Below are 15,138 nucleotides of genomic sequence, written 5' to 3' on the forward strand. Positions count from 1 at the left end.
TCATTTTGCTGTTCACAATAGCTCCAGATAAGCATGGACCAAAGAGGAAGATTTACTTTCAGACTTTTCTTGAAGGCACACAATTTCCCAAACCCTTCTATTTTTTTAATTGGAGTTCTTTATCTTGTGGCCTTCTTGCTTGGCTTAAGGATGTTAGAAAAATGGTGTTTTTCTTTTCTCTCAGAGAGAGTAAGACAGACACTGCAGTACTGTTTGTACCATAGGAATTCCTATAATCGCCCCACCTCTGTCCCATGCCCCTGAGAGAAAGGAAAATGATGCTTTTCCTTTCTCTCAGGGAGAGAAAGAGAGGTACTGTAGTACTATCTATACCATAGGAATTCCTACAGTCACCCCACCTCTGTCTCTTTGATTGGTTTGCTATCATTACAGATAGAATTCCCTGGGAAGCTGGCTTTTATAGGAGAAGCACACAAATTTATTGAAATTGATTTCAACATGTGTGGTGGGTTTTAGGACAGAGAGAGGTTTAGCTGCGGATGCAATCACAGAAAATACTTCAACACATCTTAGGGAGAGCTCTGAAGTTGGGAAGGCTGTTTAGAGCTGTCTCAATTTGACACAAGAAGGCTGGTCCTTTTAAATTCTTCCTCAAGCAGTAATTGGATGTGGGTCACCTCTGGGAAGGAGGAAGTGACAGCTCTGTTTGGATGACTATAAGTTGTGGAGTGTCACTCAAGCTGTTAAAAAATTGGAACATGGAGAATGAAATTTTGGTCCTGGAATAGGGATCTGGTCCTGGAGGGGGGAACCATAAATTCTAATTAGTCATTTGCCAACACGTTTAAAACCTTGTTAATATGTTACAATTAATTAATGTTATTTGCCTCTGTTCTCAGTATCATTGGAATTTACGCCAAGTATATAAGATAACCAGAAGTATCTCACTTAACATACAATTATGAGTATTACTGATATATAGGTGAGTATGTGTATAACATTTCAATGTATACAGAGATACTTGAAAAGACCGTGGTTAAAATATTAATAGTGTGTATCTCTAGGTGGTGGGATTTCAGGTGGTGGGAAATTTTTTTGCATTTTTTTTAAACATATTCTTGAATTTCTCTTCCTTCCTTCCTCCCTCCCTCTCTTCTTTTCCTTCTTTCTTTTCTTTTTACAGCAGCACCTGCAGCACATGGAAGTTCCCAGGCTAGCGGTCAAATCAGAGCCACAGCTGGGGCCCACACCACAGCTACAGCAACACCAAATCCGAGGCCCATACCACAGCTACAGCAACAGCAGATCTGAGCTGCACCTGTGACCTATGCCACAGCTCACAGCAATGCCAGATCCTTAACCCACTGAGCAATGCCAGGGATCCAACCTGCATCCTCAGAGAGACGACGCTGGGTTCTAACCTGCTGAGCCACAGCGGGAACTCCAATTTCCTGAATTTTCTAAATGATAATTTCAGGAAATAAAGGCTACGAATTAAAAAACAAGAAAGTAGAAAGAACACAAAAAAAATAAACCCATTTTTTTTTTTTGAGCACTCAAGATGACGGAGTAGAAAGGCGCCAAGCTCACCTCCCTCACAAGCACACCCAAATCACAACAATCTTCAGAACCATCAAAAAATAACAACAACAACAACAACAAAACCCGTAACCTACCAGAAAAGATCTTCTACAACTAAAGACATAAAGAAGGAACCACAAAGAAGCACTATATAATCAAATCCCTTAATGCACATGTGGGCGACCCACACGCTAGAGAGTGATTGAAGAGTGTGGCAGAGCTTCTCCCAAAAGGGAGAATCCTGAGCTCCATGTCAGGCTCCCCAAGCGGGGGTCCAGAGCCGAGCATTTGACCTTGAAGGCCAGTAGGGCTCAGTTGCAGGAGCCCCACAGACTTAGGAAATAGAATCCACTCATAAAGGGCACACCGAAAACCTCACCAGCACCAGGACCCAGGGAACAATCAGTCATTTGACAGAAGCCTGGGGCAGACCTACCTGCTGGTCTCAGAGTGTCTCCAGGAGAGAAGAGAGCAGGGAGAGCCGTGGCTCCTCAGGGGGCAAAGACAATGGCAGCAGCCAAACCGGAGGGTGGAGGCTCCTTCTACTAGGAAGCTGGCGCTGACATGGCACCATCCCTCCCACTCCTTAGAGCCAGGACCACCCCCGTCCAACCCAGCCGGGAAGCCTCAAACCAAACAACTATCTGGGCAGGTTCAGCGGACGGAGGCTTAAGGAGCCCACGGCTGTCTGGGCACGCCCCTAGATACGCCACTAGACGCAGTCCCCCCCGCCCCCCCTCCACAGAGCCACCTGCCTCCCTAAGAACCCAGCAGAAACCCGGCCCTCCACAGAGGCATCGGCCACGCTAGGGAGCCTGCGTAAACTTCTAGACCAGCCTCATCCACCAGGGGGCAGACATCAGAAGCAAAAAAGCTAGGGTCCTCAGGCCATGCCAGCCCCTACCCTGGGACCCGGTAGACCCTAGCCGGGCCCACTAGGAGGCAGACCCAACCTTCCTTCCGGACACCTGGACCCCATTTCCAACTGTGTCAGCAGCCAGCCTGAGTTCGGTGAGCCCTGGTTTCTGCAGCCAGACTCCAAGAACCAGCTCTGCTGCCAGTAGACCCACAGAAACCCAGGATCTGGCTCCACCTGCTCTTTGGGTGGATAACAGCCCCAGACTCTTCAGGAACCTGACTCCGCCCACCAGGGAGCCAGCATTAACCCTGGGCCCCTTAGGATTCCTCAGCCAGCCAAGGCGTGACCAGGCCCAGTCAGCAGCATCGGCACAGACATGGAGCCAACCAAGCCTACCTGACTGCCCACATACTCAGCCTGCCACCGCAGAAGGACCCCCACACCCCTCTTAGAGGCAACCCCTAGGGCTTATGGCCCAGGTGAGTGCACTGCTGGGATGCAGAGAGTGCCTCCTGCAGAGGGCCACTTCTCCAAGGTGGAGAAAAACATAACTTACCACATCCTTACAGATGGCAATAGCAACATAGAAAAAGAAACCCAGAGTCCATTTTAGTCAATAATGGAGCTTATTAAAAGTTACTCAATAGCACTTGGCTTCAAAGGGAAGACTTGGCCACCACTGCTCCCTGGCAAGCACCCAAGAAATTGCCTTGCTGACACCGGGCACTAGATGCCATGATTTCCCTCAGAGAATAGATGCTTCCAGTCATGCACCTGCCAAAAACAGGGGTTCTGCATGGAAGCAAGCTTGCAAAGCAGTTTTGCACAGGTGTGTTTGACTCATGATATCCATGTTACATGTTCACACCCCAGTTTTTAGGTCTCTACTTTCAGTGAGCAGGATTTATAAGACAGTGAAGTCCCCAAAATGGAGCATTTAAAAGGCACTTAGTAGCTAGAACACATAACAAATAGCCATTACCATGTACACCTTCAGTATAATTAGAAAAAAATTAATAATCTTCAATAATGAAAAAAAATGTTAATGCTCATTTGTAGACTTCTACCCTCCTTCTCCAAACCTGTTTATATTTCCAAACGGACTTTTTTAGATAACGTTGGTAGGCGTGTATGACTGACTAGTAAAACCAACTTGTGTACATTTCTGATTCTTGGTCTAAGTTTCATTCTTTTTTAATTTGTAAAATGGGAGCAATAATATCTGTTTTGAAAGGTTGTTTGTGCTCTAGAAAACGGTTATGAAATGGCTGACTCGTAGTAAAGTCATTGGATAAGAAGTAATTGAGTATCATTAATACTACTTTATTTTTATTACCATTGCTCTATTAATAAGAGTAGGGCAGGCATGACAAGTTTCCAGATTGCTTCTCTCTCCTAAGAGTGTTGGTAATTACGCCACCTATGCACATGTTTAATGCAGAGAAGGAGTGTCGACTCTTTTCCTACAGATAATTAAATAGGCTTTCCTATCCTTCCTTTCCCTGTGTGTATTCATATATACTCCTGTTCTCATGAGTCACTCTGTTCTTCACCTTCTTGAGGACTCTGTCAAACATACACATTTTCCTTGTCATTGGTTACTCTGTTTTCTGTGCACGATACACTGATTTCCAGTTATCCTTGCAATATTTTAGCATTCTTTTCCCTGAACAATAGGATCTCAATCATGAAGGACTTAGCTTACAATTAGAAAGAGGATAATGCATTTGAGTAAAATTTCTGAACTAATTAAATATCACTTTTTTTAAAGTCGTAGAACTAAAATTTCTAAATATCATACACCATAAAGATATTCTAGGGTGGCTTTTATAGCACAGAGTATTCTTTGATCATATTTATCAAAGATGTCTCACTTTGTCTCACTCAGAAATCCATCTTTACCAAGTAGCCTTAATGCAAAGATGACCTATTTGACACGAGACAGTTTGTATTTAACTAATGTAAATCATACTTTGGCAGTAGTAACATGAATAAAAAAGAGAGGTTTTTAAAATTAGGCTTTATAGGGCGTTCCTGCTGTGGCTCAGCAGTAATGAATGTGCTAGTATCCATGAGGATGCTGGTTCAATCCCTGGTCCTGCTCAGTGGGTTAAGGATCTGGCATCGCCTTGATCTGTGGTGTAGATCACAGATGCAGCTCAGATCTGGTGTTGCTGTGGCTGTGGTCTAGCTCTGATTCGACCCTTAGCCTGGAAACTTCCATATTCTGTGGGTGTGGCTCTAAAAAGCAAAAAAAAAAAAAAAAAAAAGGCATTACATCTTTCTTTTCTTTTATAATCTTTAACACACCTAATATGATTTATTGTTTCTCTCTTTGCTACAATATAAGCTTCAAGGGAACAGGCAGCTTTTTTTCCTAATATCCTAGCACAGTGAAGAATATATAGTTAACTTTAAAGAATGTTTTAGATGCTGCACTGAATTAGAAATAAATTATTTGGCGTTCCAGTTGCGGTGCAGCAGAAATGAATCCCACTAGGAACCATGAGGTTGTGGGTTCGATCTCTGGCCTTGCTGAGTGGGTTAAGGATCTGGCGTTCCCCTGAACTGTGGTGTAGGTCACAGATGCGGCTCGGATCCCACGTTGCTGTGACTCTGGAGTAGGCCAGCAGCAACACCTTTGATTAGACCCCTAGCCTGGGAACCTCCATATGCCGCAGGTGCGGCCCTAAAAAGACAAAAGACACACACAAAAAAGAAGAAATAAATTATTTTTCTAGTTAGAGGAAAATCAGTATAGATACTAATTACAAACATTTTCAAATGCTTCTTCACTCCATACTTTAACAATTCTTTCTCAGGTATAATTTGTTACCTGAGGGCAAAGAAAGACTGAAAATACACGTAAGATGTTATTTTATGAATATCTTTGGGGACATTTTCTTATTCTCAGTGATAGCAAATCACACCAGGATTACTTCCTCAGGGGGATGAGAGATCTAGGTCTTCCTCTTTTTTTTTTTTTTTTTTTTTTTTTTTTTTTTAAGGGCCGCACCTGCAGCATATGGAGGTTCCCAGGCTAGGGGTGGAATCCAAGGTGTAGCCGCTGGCCCTACACCACAGCCATAGCAATGCCAGATCTGAGCCGTGTCTGCGACCTACACCAAAGCTCACGGCACCACCAGATCCTTAACGCACTGAGCGAGGCCAGGGATCAAACCTGCATCCTCATGGATACTAGTCAGATTCGTTTCTGCTGAACCACAATAGGAACTCCTCTGGGTCTTCCTTCTATATAAATGTGACCATCAGAAGGTTATATCAAAATGTATAGTTTACTTCCATCGGCTAAAGCAACAAAACCAGAATATTCAATAGGTCTGCAATATCCCACCAGGTGCTGACTAATGTCATAGGATGAGCATGATTTATGTTTTATGAGTCGGAGGCAATTCAAGGTTCTATCTACACTAAAATATTCCCTTTTTACTATGTTTAGTGAAATGGAAATAAAATGGGCAGAATTTCAGGTGGTACGTATGAAATTGAGCATAAACCTGGATCTGCCTTTGATAAGTGTCATCTTGATGAAAATCACGAATTCTGTGTGTCCTGGGGAAAAATTAAACTAACTTAATTTTTTTCTACTGTACTTGCAAGATTTTTAGATATACACTGGATGGCGGTATGACCAAGGTTGCATTTTTTGAAAAGAATTTTAATTATACATATTATCGTACATATTATGGTTACCGGTTGTAGGAATATCTATAATATTTTCCTGTGTGATGTATAAATGTAGCATTATTAGAATTTTACTATGACTATTAATTTTGACATGCCTTCATACCTGACCCCATTCCACATGTGCATTCATATAATGCAGGATGCACGACAGAACATGCCCACTGAGCTGGTGTTAATGAGGTTTTGCCTCATAATGAGACATAACCATGGGAAAGACAACATTCCTTCACATAAAATGTACAGGAGCTAAAACTGAAGTCTTACCTTGGGAAGACTTCTAGTGAATACCATGCTTAACAGTAATGAATTGCAACTTGGAAAAACAAAGCAAAACACTACACTAATTTTACATGATAATAACGTTGGGTAATTAGTCAAAAAAAAAAAAAAATAGAACCTGTGGTATCCAAACCACAAAAGCTTGTGTCTCATCAGTGGAAAGATGAACATACTGCAGTGCATGACAATTATGTAGGAAAATTTCAGCTGTTAAACATCCTAGCTATTTAAAAACATTTAAAATATTTAAAAGTGTATTTGAAGTGGTTTTGGGCATGTCTGTGTTTTATTTATTTTTACATTTCCTTTTCTTGCTGAAATTTTAGCAATTCTTGAATACATTTACCAGACTCTATTTGCATTCAAGTGTTTTAAGAAAAATCAGAAAACAAATATTTTGATTGTTCTTTGTGGGAAAAATCAAACCACACAGTAACATATGGATGAACTGTCACACCGGCATCATGTATGTTACAACTGGTGAGAGTTGACCAAAACGTGGGCTTTCTACCATGTTCTGTTGCCTTTCCTGGAGGCAGTCAGGATTGAGTAAAAGTTAAATTTTCAAATTTCTTACTAATATCCTTTATTTTCCTAAAAATTAGGATTGCTTCTATTTCAAATCTTGCTGTTTTATTTTTGATTCTCATCTGTTATTTCTTAAAAATGATTTAGTGCTTAAGTATGTTTTCCCAAAACTCTGCAAATGATGAGAGTAAGTTTTCTGGGATCCATACTGTGTTTTATACCCGTCTAAAAGTACAGTATGTGTTTTATGAGCAAATGGTTTAAAACAGTGTAATTAGAATATTCATATTATATTATTGAAATTTCATATCATAAAATGTGTTGATTAATCACTGTACTTGTCATTCATGAGTTATTTTATTTATATAATCCATAGTCAAAATTTTCATTATTTAAAATATTTTAAAATATTTTACATTTTAGATTGATTTCATTGAGTTCTCAAATTTTTTTAAAAATAAAAATTTTAATAAAAAATTTTAAGTAAATGTAAGAGATGAAAGTTCACACTACTATTATTCAGAATTCTTGGCTTCAAATATTAATAGCATATTATATTTATTGGGCTGAACCACAAAAGAACAGCTTTACACATGAAGTTATGCTATTGATGAAGGGCTGGAGAGTATAAGGGTAACAAAGAAGAAAACTACTGGGTTACTTTTTTTTTTTTTTTTGGTGTCACTGTTTGGACCCAGCTATAGAGATATCAAAGTCAGTAGGAAATACTGGTTGAGAAACTGCAAACACAAAATGATGTGATCAATGTAGTGATTTGCATATATCTGGGCATAAGAAAATACAAAAGATGAGTTCATCCAGTCTCTTTCAATAAATGGATTTTCTGCATACCAATGGCTTTTGAGTCTTTAAACTATTTTAAGGAGAGGCATTGAAGGCACCACAAAAAATCGGAAAGACATCTGGCAGGAAAGATCAGGGGAGGGGAATTAAGGAGAACTCTGAAAGAAGAAAACATTAGTAACTGTACAAAAAGAGGGCATTTGGAATGGAATTTAGGTCAGTCTCCAATGGGATATTGTTATATATCTATAAATTGAACTAAGTTTCACTGTAAGAGTATTTATGGATAGTTTTTTTTTTTTTAAAGATAGCTACTTTTTGCTTATCTCTGACTCTAGCAGAAACATTTTTTACATCGGATACAGTCTTTGGTTTTTTTTCTATTAAAATATTTCCTGTAGTGATAGTGAAATAATCCAGCCCTAACTGTGCTGAAGGACATAGATGTCTCTAAATCAATCCATAATATATTTCTGACTTGGTACTATTTGTAACATGGATTTTTTAACTCTTTCTTTATATATTGTTCCTCCTATTTTCCTACCAATATATATGCTAATGCTGTCACATATATGAACATGTCTAAGTTCTTTCTTGTATTATGGATTGATGTATTCTCCTTTTAAAATGTGATTTGAGGTGGTATATATTTATAATGGTTTATGATTCCAAAAGGGAGAAATTAGGAAATTATTTAATATGTATATTTTATGAGATTGCTGGGCTTTTCATAGCCTGGAAAAACGTTTTTTCTTTCTACATGTTTTGCTTGAAATAGTACTTCCTGGATGTCATCATAATTATGTAAATGGATTGTTTTTTAAAATTTTGGGAAGTTCTTAAAAAATAAAACTGATATTGGTATCCTTTTGCAAGGGCAAAAAGCATTCTATTTCTTAGGTAGAGTCTAGAGGTATTAAGATTATTTTATGAATGCCTACAAATAATGAAAGAAGAAGACATTTGAATCAATGAATAAGAGATTATCTAACTACTGGATTCCCTTATCTTCAAAGTTGGGTTTATCTTCATTTACATCTTTTTTATCAATGACTGTACATTTTTATTTTCATAAATCTTTAACAAAAACCTTTTTAAAATCTAAATATTAAAAGTTATAAAATGAAAGGTGTTCTGGGAATAAAATAATTTTAAATACACTGTGTCAATAAAGTATTATGAAATAACAGTGGGATTATAACATTGCTAGCCCTCTATGTTATTACTAAATATAAAAATGTCACACTTCTCCAGATTCACAAATACTACATAGCCTTAGCCAAGATGCAATCTGAACTCTTGTAAAAGAGGAAATGATCCAGGTCTAAGAAAAGTTTTATGAAATATATAATTTTATATGCTTTCATAAATAGGCAAGGCATAGAAGTCTTCATGACTCTCAGAAGGCAGTAAGATGAGAGAGTCAGAATTCAAACTGGCTGGATAAATAAAACATATGAAAAATTCTTATAGTAAATTGGAATTTTTTCATTAAAAAATATTGTTATCTAAGGAGTTCCCATCGTGGCTCAGCAGAAACAAATCTGACTAGCATCCATGAAAACACAGATTTAGTCTCTGGCCTCGCTCAGTGGGCTAAGGATCCAGCGCTGCCCATGAGCTGTGGTGTAGGTTGCAGACATGGCTCGGATCCCACGTTGCTGTGGTTGTGGTGTAGGCCAGCACCTGTAGCTCTGATTAGACTCCTAGCCTGGGAACCTCCATGTGCTGTGGGTGCAGCCCTAAAAAGACAAAAGCCTGAAAAGAAATATTGTTATCTGAGGGTACTATGGACACATGGCTAGAGTATTTCTTTGCACAAAAATTTGATGCCTTATGTAAGTGAAATCTCAATTTATAGTCCACTCCTGAAACACCCAGAGCAGCATTTCCCAAACTATGCTTCAATATGATATGTGCTGTAAAAACATATTTCTCTGGTTAAATAACTGAGAGGAGTTGCAAATGTATCTCCATCTTAAAGTTATTATATATTAACATTTAAATATACATATTAAAGGCTTTAACAAGTAAAGAGATTTGCATGACTTGTCCAATTTTCCTATGCTTTTTGCTGTTAGTGCTATACAATTTCATTTGCATTTCTTTGGCTAATGACTTTTTTATTTACAATATTGTTTATAATTTGTGGAATTGGAGTTCAATGAAGTAAACCATTTGGAAACACTTATTGAGTGTAATACATTGAAGAAGGCATTAAGAGATTTTTGTCCACTCTGGTTATAGGTAAATACTGCCTTCTTTCATAGACTGTGGTTTTACAGAGAAATAATTGAAGAGAATGCATATTTTCAGAACATCCTCACTTATGAAAAATAAAAGACATATTATTATAGAAGAAATAAAGAATTAGTCTGTATTCGTGTGACTATTTCAATCTAGCATTCACTTTGGTAGATGTTTTAATGCTTCATAATTTATTTACCACTATTTTCCTAGGCAAGTCTTTTCTGCCTAAAATAAATGATGTTATTACAATGGCAAAAGCCTTCTCTCTAATATGAGAGACAAAGTTATCATATTCGACTATAATTTGTGCTAAAGTCTTATTTACATTTACTTTAAGTATATTTTTTAAAAATCTAATGTTATGTATACCTTAAAATTTTACATTATGTAAAAATTTTACAATATGTAAAAAACATATATATATATATATTTATAATAATCCCAATGAAAACAAATCTCTGAAAGGATATAATATACTATTTAGACATTTTAGTGGAATGTGGAGTTCCCATTGTGGCTCAGTGGGTTAAGAACCCAACTGGTATCCATGAGGATGTGGATTTGATCCCTGTCCTTTCCAGTGGGTTAATGATCCAGCATTGCTGCAAGCTGCGGTGTAGGTTGCAGTTGCAGCTCAGATTCTGCATTAGAGTGGCCGTGGTGTAGGCTAAGAGCTGCAGCTCTGATTCAACCCCTAGCCTGGGAGCTTCCATATGCTGTAGGTTCAGCCATAAAAAAGGGCAAAAAAAAAAGAAATTTTATTGGAAAGTAAACGTTTTATAACAATAATTTAACTAAAGTGATATTTTAAATGCTTATACACCTTAAATTATATAGGGACATTAACTATACAGATATAAATTATATTATCCAAGAGAGTAAGGAGGCTAAAATTTATTTTTCCTCATTATAAAAAATATATAGAAATTATGTTTTTGTATTTAGATACAGAATTTTCAGTCTCTTAAAAGGCATAAATTGGGAGTTCAGGTCATGGTGCAGTGGAAGCAAATCTGACTAGGAACCATAAGTTTGCAAGTTCAATCCCTGGTCTTGTTCAGTGGGTTAAGGACCTGGAGTTGCTGTGAGCTGTGGTGTAGGTCACAGACGTGGCTCGGATTTAGCCTTGCTGTGGCTGTGGCTGTGGCCAGCAGCAACAGACCCGATTAGACCCCTAGCCTGGGAACCTCCATATGCCAGAGGTGCAGCCCTAAAAAGACAAAAAGACAAAAAAAAAAAAAAAAAAAAAGAAAGAAAGAAAAAAGCATAAATTGTACTCTATGTGTGGAAAAGTTAAAAATTTACCATGCTTTAAAAATACGTAAGGTTTGGAAACAGGAGGTTAATTTAAAAAAATAACCAAAAAAAAAAAAAAAAAAGTAATATGCTTCCAGCATCTTAATGTAGGCAATGTGTTTTCCTGCAAACAATATTTTGTAATTGTAATCATGAATAAACACGGACTTTCCAATGGAAGTCTTTATGAAGAATTAACATACTGCTCCTAAATTTCCCAAAAGAAACCAAGGATGTATGCATGGATAATGTAAATATTGAGTAATCACAATTATATTTTAAAGAATGTCATATAGGAGTTCTTTTTTGTGGCACAGTGGGTTAAGGATATGGTATTGTCATTGCAGTGGCTCAGGTTGCTGCTGTGGCACAGGTTAGATCCCTGACCTGGGAACTTCCGTATGCCATGGGTGTGGCCAAAAAAAATTTCGTATACATTTTTAATAATCACAAAGTCATTTCTGTTGAAAAGCCCTTTGGAGTTCGAGTAGCCCATTTTTTCAGATTAAAAATAGCACGTGTCTTTGTTAGTGTAGGATGAAAATAAGATGCAAATAATTGTATTTTCTATATTTAAGTGGTTAAGAGAATTCTACTTAAATGTTATTCCAGTAACTATTTTATGGTAGGGAAATCCAATCTTTTCCTTTGGTGCTTTATTTTGTTGTAGTTGTTAACTTTTTCAATTTTGGCGTGTGAGGTTAAGACCATTTTGTTGAATTCTCTAAGTAAAGTGTCCCGATTATATGATTATCTTTAATCAATTGGATAAACATAATTGGGGAAAAGTGCAGAGGATTAAATTAAAACTTTTAAGTACCAGATTGTTATTATTTAAATACATCTTCAGACCATGATAAGAATCAGAAAAAAGCAACTTATTCAAACAATGAGTAATTAATGCTTTCAGCACGTACTTCTTCCTTCTGTTTATTGATTTTTAAGATGATTCATCTTTTCTGAGGTCATGAAAAACCAGGCTAATCCAGACAACATGAACTGAGAAGCTAAGCCTGTAGAAATTTCAACAATTGGAGGACATCATTTGCCTTTTATTTTCTCAATATATATTATCAAATTTGTTGAAGCCACCATAGACATGGTAATATTTGCAAATAATGGTTTTGAACTCAAAGAAAGTTCAAAGAATAACTGCCTTTAATCTTTGACTATTTTGGGGTTATTCATTTCCCTTTAATTTTCAAAATATAATATTGTTCCAATAATTCATTTCCATTTTTGAACACTTTTATGAACAATGACTGATCATTGTTATTCAGTAAATAGGCATTTGAATCCCTTTGACTATCCATTTGCACAGCATCATAGAATGTAGAGATGGGGTAGGTAGGACAAAGCTAAAATTACTTCCTGAAAATTCATTTCAAATCTTGATGTTACACAAAATGAATTAAAATGTATTTCCCTACCATCACAGAATATTTTAACATAATGTTGAAGATATAATGTCAATTCAACATTTTCAGCTCACCTTAAATTTGAAAATACGTGGCTAAACTACATTAAAAAAAAAAAAGTATACAGTTTAGGAGTTCTGCTCATGGTACAGTATGTTAAGGCTCTGGTGTTGTCTCTGCAGTGGCATGGGTTCAATCCCTGGCCTGGTGCAGTGGCTTAAAGGATCACATAGGTCACAGCTGCAGCTTGGATTCAGTCCCTGGCCAGGGAACTTCCGTATGCTGTTTGTATGGCCAAAAAACAAAAACAAAACACTATACATTTTAGACAAAGCAGCCACCATGTTAAAATATTCCTCTAATTTATCTTTAGAGTCTATGCTAGGAAAAATTTTAAATTTTTTTGCATTTATCAGATTACTATATTAATCCGACTAGATCAGTCTTACTTCAACTCTTAGATGTATGTAGAGAACTCTCATATGTAGGCATTTGCAAAATGTAGAATAAAACTTTGACCATAAATAACACAGAACAAAAACAAATAGAGAAAGTTGAGACTGAATAAATTCAGTTAATTTTATTTCTACCCCCTGATCTTTAGTAATATAAATAACCTTTTGACCTTTATAATCATGATCTAAATATGGACAGGTGATTATTCTGGGCCACTCTCAACAAAATAACTAACATAAAGCAAATTATCAAATGACACTTAAAAACTACTTCTTAGAAATATGCATTTTTTTAGAAGTCTAGGTGATATTTGTGTTTATTCAGTTGTACTCAATTCAGACGGTCATGAAAATATGGTAGGCCAATTTTCTTTAAAGCAATGTGGGAAGTTGACAAATCAGTCAGAGCCTGGAAATATATTTTTTGTGCCACCATTGACAATGGTTGTAGCTTCAAAGTGAACTAATTCATCCTTGAAAACCAGAGAGATATTGCAATAAAAATGGTAGTTACCTCTAGGTTTGATAATATTAGATTCTGGTCCTCTGATTCAGTTGTTCTATTTTAATTGTTATAATTAATAAGTATTTATCACCATGCATTTTTCCATGGTAAGAAAACCATCCTACATAATAATAAGCTGTATTTAAAAAAATGACCTGGTATATACACTCTTTTAAAAAAATCATAAAATCTAAAATCTGAATTGGAAAATTATCTGGTCTAAACATCTTTATATAATTTGTTAAATATTGGAGCTTTTAAATACTATGGTATTTTTAGACCAATCAATATATTTGGCCATAAAGACTTATTAGGCTATACTCTGGGGCACCTTAACAATATGAAACTTTATAGAATGCCCAATTTTAAGAGAACAATATACCCCAAACCCTACCCTACTTATACGATTCTGCTTTCCCTGAGGGACACATGACCAAGTTTTGTGTTCATAATTTATTACGTTCAATGATAAATATTTTTAAAATTCCTTCAGAGCAATTCAAGATACTAAGATTGATAATTTACTATTCAATCATTATAGAATTGCAGGGATACAAAGAATCTTGTCAAACCATAAAGAGAATCTAGCAAATCCCTATTAAAGTACCCCTAAAATATTTTAGAATAATGTAGGAGCACCGAACTCAACAGATTTGTTCCAGAGAGAGACAAAACTGCTTTAGCTTGGAATATATTTTGTGATAATACTTAGGTCAGTTTTACTAACTTATTCTAACAGACACATCAGAAGGAAAAGCAACTAAGTCATTTGACATAACAGGAGGGTGTTAAGCATTTTCTATGGGTCAAATTCCAAAAGGAGAATGTGATTCTACCAGAATCCTTTCCTGTGATTATGTACAGCCATGGAATGGCACCTTTTAACTAACCCATGTGTGTTTGGTTTTCAATGATTTTTATATTCAGATGTATATATGGCACTCCCTTTTAGGATCAGCAGTGTTGACCATATATGTTGCATAGCTGTATTATAGCTTTATTAGTTGTGTGTGGTTGGTTGACCTGGGTTTACAAATGTTAGTTTGAGCAGCATCTTACTCATTTGTTCATAAGTGAATGATTATGCATGTGTTGTATGTCATAGTATGTCATCACATAAAAGGGAGGGAGCAAATAACCATTACATTAAGATAATATTGGACCCAATGACTCACTTGCTCTAAACAGTTTCTCATACCCTTTAACCTGTCCTTGGAAGTTGCATAGAGTTACAGTAGTGTGTAAATTAAATATTGTGGAAAAACAATTAGTCTTGCATTTTTCTGTATGTGTGTACGTGTGTGTGTGTGTGTGTGTGTGTGTGTGTATAAAACTGGGATTGATTAAATGTATATACATATATACACACACACACACACATATATATATAATTATGTACTTCTGGGAATTCTATCTGTATTTAACGTTGTGATGATCTTGACACCAATTTTAAGAATAGTCATGAGACTCAGTCAAATTAAAGATATCCCTTCC

The sequence above is a fragment of the Sus scrofa genome, chromosome 17, assembly GCF_000003025.6.
Source record: "Sus scrofa isolate TJ Tabasco breed Duroc chromosome 17, Sscrofa11.1, whole genome shotgun sequence".
In the NCBI taxonomy this organism is placed as follows: domain Eukaryota; kingdom Metazoa; phylum Chordata; class Mammalia; order Artiodactyla; family Suidae; genus Sus; species Sus scrofa.